Genomic DNA, 5,372 nt, shown 5'->3' on the forward strand with positions numbered 1-5,372 from the left:
TTTTGAGGGACAAAATGAATCTTCGGTATTTAACAGGACAGAATCTGGAGAGTGGATGCAAATCGACAGGTCATGTTTGAACTATAGTTTCATTATTTCTGACGATTAACCGAATCTGTTGTGATCTCGAAATGGTTTGGATCGAGATACACATTTCTCTCATGTTGGAGGCTATAAATCTGAATTTAAAGTGGGTGCATACGTGCGTACTGCCATCTTCTTTACCAACCTCGTTATCTCGTGTGTTCTTTTTAGGAGTTTTCAATTAGGAGTTTGAACCTATGTAAGTTTCAAACGTTGCCGTATTAGTAGGTGTAGTCCAGCCGACTGGGTGGAAAAAGTGAGGTCAGGTGGAAAAAGGTCGCAAGTTAATGGAACTTTGGGATGTTGCTCAGGGGCGGGTATTTAACATGTTTTCAAGTTTTAGACTTTTAGACCTCGAGGACCCTGTGCGAAAAGAGAGGGGGCGGGTGGAAGCTGCGAAATTGCCGACCTTCGTCAATACCTTTTTCCTCAATAACGGTGTTCCTTCATATACGGCAAACGTATTTCTATACTTTTTTGAAAAAAAAATTTTGACTCAACATGTTTGTATGCCTATTCGTTACCGTAATATGGCGCTATGCAAAATTCTGATGAATGATGATATTCTGATTGCGGTTCCTGGTTACAATCACCAACTTTGAACCCTTTCACCCCATTTCCGTTCCTCCCTTTTGAAAAAATGGTGTTGTTTCGAAGCAAAATAAGCTGGTATGACTAAGAAGAAGAAATGAAGCAGAAGTGAAATATGTGTGAAAAAAAGAGACGAGAAGGGGGTGTGAGAACATCGCAAACCAGGCAAGTGTAAGCGCAATATCATAGGGTTTAAGGGAATCGTGAGGGAAGTAGACATGAATAAAAGAGACAAGGAGACTTAAAAACGTGGTCAGATAGAGTTAGGAATGAAAAGTGTTAATTGTAAGGGAAAAAAGAAAGCTGAATACCACAGCAGAAAGGAAAGTTGGATCGGGCATGTATTAAAGAACGACTGTTTATTGAGGGAGGTGTTGGAGGAGTATTACGAGCTTTTAATAATCTTTAAAAATATATTGAGTGGTTAATATCCTTTACTAGCTTTAAGGATCTCTAAGTCTTTAAGAGCGTTTAAGGGTCGGCAGCAGTTTCTAAGCGCTTCCAAAAGCCTCCTGGTAGGTCTTTAAAAACCTTTGAAGCTTTGAAAAGCCTTCAAAAGACCACAAAGATTTACTGAGGCGTTGAGAAGAGTTAATTGTAATCTACAGCCTTGGAAGGTCTTTAAGGCCACTATGACTCTCTAATCCGACTTAAAAGTAATTTAAGAGACTTGTCTTGAAAACGTTTTGGAGCATTTATGTATCATCAACAGTTTTTAATATCTTTTAGAGTTCATGAGATTCTCTCGTCCTTATCTAGGGATTCTTAAGGGTCTTTAATGATGTTAAAAACAATTTAAGAACCTTTAGGTCTTTAAGAAACCCTGAAAGTTTTTAACAGCCTTCAAAAAGCTTATATAAACATGTTTAGCCTTTAACAGCTTTTCAGAAGAGCCTCTAAAAGCTTTCAGAAAGTATTCCTAAAGATATCCACGACCACGAAGAGTTTCCGAAATTATTAAGAATCTTCTAAATGCTGTATAAATGCTTTATACGAGCTTTTTACATTCAAGAGCTTTAAGACATTTATGACATGAGATACTCCAAGGTGCTTTCCTTAAAAGTCTTTGGAGTCTTTCAGAGCCTAAAATAGTTTCTGAGAACTTCCAAGAATATCCCACAAGCTTGCATTCTTGGCTTTTCTGTATTAGCCGAGATTTTAAGAGCACTAAGGGGTCTTTAAGTAGTGTTCAAAAATACTAAGAAGGTCAAACCTTAATTTGCGACTTTAAGAGTCTCCTAAAATTGATTTCAAGAAGCTTAAAGAACCTTTTGACTTGCTTGAGCCCTACAAACTTCCAAAGTCTTCAACAGCCTTCAAAGTACTTAGGTTTTCTATTTATCCATGTAGGGACAGGAAATTGTGGGTGCCCCGTGGCGTGAGAGGCAGTTGGGCAGCGGTGAGTCGGCTACAATCCTGACGCAGGAGTTTTGGGGGCAGGAGGTGGTTGTGCAGAGGTATGCATGGTAGTAAAAGGGGAATACTCTTCAGCTTTGGAATCTTGTTGAGATGGGGACTTGGGTTTTTCGTCTACTCGGCCACTAGGAATGGTAAAGATCCTGGTGCAGGAGTTTTAGGTACCCTCAGTAGGTTCTCCAAATCGTGTCGCTTCTCGGAAAACATAGCATCGTTTCGGGTTGTTTCTGCCCACGTTTTGTTTGTGCCCTAGGTGCAACTTTTTGCTTGCAGCGTCAGAGTTGGATTCCTTCCAAGACGCTGTACGCCATTTTTCTTTGTTCAATTAATCACGGTTCGCTACTCTAACAAGGACACATGGATGTGGGTGAGCATTTTTTATTAGTTTGATAGAAAGTTGCGTTGGGCGGAGGGTTTCTTCCCGTTTGGAGTCTGAAGTGCATTTTTGGGGTTGGAAGTTTTACAAATACAAAGGTGCTCTAAGGATTTCTTAAATTGTTTTGATTCTGCTCCCTGGGAGAGACCTATACGGTCCTCATGTTACAAATGCGTTTGAAAGCTTGAGGCGCCAGTGAGTCGAGGCATAACGCGTGGTTGATTCGGATTACAGAGGAATTTAGTCTATTTTGCAGTCGTAGTTATCGCGGTCTGGTACAACTCGCCACGGACAACTATTTAATTAGGCCCAGTTGTACAAACGCCTATTAAACCTCGCTTGGTATTAACCAGTGGATTAAGGTATAAGATTGGTTGAAATATGACGTGTTTCCAAATATTTTAATCCATTGCATTATTGTGCGAGATCTGCTAATGGGAAATCGTTCTACGTCCACCAGTCTCTTTATTGGTGTCAAGAAATCTGATTGGGTGTGAAAAAAAAGTAGTGGGAGGTTCTTTGTTTCATGGGAACCGTCAGGCAATCTGCATTTAACCCCGAGAGTATTCGCGTCGAGAACCGTCAGAGTGTTTGCGTTGAGCTACCCGCGCAGCTAACTCGGTCACCTATAATTTGGCGCGTTTCAGTTATGTTAGAGAATTTGCGTTGCGCCGTGAGCGAAGTCGCGTCAGCCACCTGTGAATTACGATAGGGTGGATTTCATATTGTGTTAAGAAATTATCGTCGAGCCACCAGCGCAGTTAAATCGACCACCTGTAATTTATCGCAGGTTGTTTTATATGCTGGTGGAATAACTCCAATAATCGAGAATGCGTATTAGTTTAAGAATAATTTACATTATTTGTCGCCCGTCTGAAGCCTTTTAAATGGTTTAGAGTGTTTAAGAGGAGTCCCTAAGAGTTTTTTAGAATCTACAATAGCTTTATAGCTGGTATTAGAGGTTTTTGTTTTTATTAGTCGTCAATAACTCAGCCTTTAAGAGATTTATTGAGCCTTAGAACAATTATAAAATATTATTAAGATTTTAATTATCATTAAAAAAATTTAGGATAACTTTCAGTCGGCATGAGTTTCCTTCACGAGTATGTGAGTCCCTAGAGTTTTTAGAATCTACAATAGCTTTATAGCTGGTATTAGAGGTTTTCGTTTTTATTAGTCTTCAATAACTCAGCCCTTAGGAGATTTATTGAGCCTTAGAACAATTATAAAATATTATTAAGATTTTAATAATCATTAAAAAAATTTAGGATTACTTTCAGTCATCATGAGTCTTTAAGGCCTTTATGACCTTTTTCGATGTTTTAATCACGCAAATTTGTCAGATCTTTTGGGTCTGTTGCTTTTGAGATGTTTGGAAAAATGGTTCTGTGAAATTTCGTTCTTAAAATCTTCACCTATGTACAAAAGGCACCGAAATGAATAAACGACCGGCTACCTTTGTGAAACTTTTGAGAATAAAAAAAATGTGCAAAAACAGATTTCTTTTGTTATTAAACTACGTTTTAACATTGGAAAGGTTTATTTTTTCATATATGTAGCTCAGCGGTAGAGCGTTGGGCTATATATAGCCGAAGGTCGGGTGTTCGAACCTGGGTTGAGGTAAGAATTTTTCATCTTTGACAGAGATGGGAATCAGTTTCGAGCATTCTGCCGGCTACTTCGAATTAGGTTTTTCTGGAGTTTTCCTAATTCGTAAGGTAAATAGCGGAGTAGTAGAGAACAACTTAAGACCTTCTTTCGGGTCACTCTGTACTTAGGCACATGTCTGTTGAGGGTCCAGAACAAGAGAGGGATAATAATTTCGTTCAAGTCCAAAAGACAAAGGAGTCACATCAAGTTGTAGTGTACTCGTCCGTGATCGGTAGGTTTGGGAAAAGTCGCAGATACTGTCGATACGGTACTTAATAGTACTCTATTGTTTTGTTAAATTCCAATCTAAAATTCTAGCACATCTCCTTTGATAGTATTTGGAGCATCTTACACTTATTATTTAGTAGGGTGTATGGTGTTATACGATTATCATTTCCAATGTCTTGGATGGTTGCATGGATTACGAATACTGTGCATTTTTTATTATACAGGGTATATATCTCCTACCTCAGAAAATCTGATACGCATAGTATAGCGCACCGATAATGAAAAAAAAACAGTGCGTAGGAACTACACGCACGACAGCAGTGAAACTTCCCTAGTTTGAAATGTACACGAATCTCATATAAATGTAGGTCAATATTACGCATCCACATTTACTCGCAATGGCGGCGCATTCCCTGAGAAATATTCCCCTCCCGGCGTTTCATGTGTTGCCTCGGCCGTGCTCCGACTTCCACCGTGCGGGTATGAGAAGTGGGGGAACCTGTTCTCTCATTCCCCTCCTTGAAAAAAACAGACGGAGCGCAATGTGATAGGAGGAAGGTATGGTGGTTGCCTATACTGCAGGGTTTCCCTATTTGGCGAGCATTACTTTTGTTCGTTACCGTACAGAAAATTGAGAGAGGTACAATGCACTAATACGAACACCTTTTCCAAATAAAACAAAGGTCCCAAAGACAGAGACATGGTTTTTAAACAAAAAATTTTGAACAATTGATTTATTTTAAACAAGATTCTTGATGTAAATGGTATTATGTTTATCGCCAAACCATATTGTACTGGTAACACGTACCTTCGTTTCCATTTGGTACTTGTAAACTTGTCTTGACCTACATACCATACAACACCGCACCACTTAATATAACTAAAAGGACTTTTTTTTTTAATCGATAGCAAGAAATACAACAAATTCCTCACAACATTAACTATACTATTTTTGAATAAACAGAACTACCAAATAACTTCACAGGCTGTAGGAGACCTTCTTGACGGCAAAATTCACACTTCAAAG

This window comes from Photinus pyralis, unplaced genomic scaffold (genome assembly GCF_008802855.1).
Source record: "Photinus pyralis isolate 1611_PpyrPB1 unplaced genomic scaffold, Ppyr1.3 Ppyr1.4_LG6, whole genome shotgun sequence".
Lineage (NCBI taxonomy): Eukaryota > Metazoa > Arthropoda > Insecta > Coleoptera > Lampyridae > Photinus > Photinus pyralis.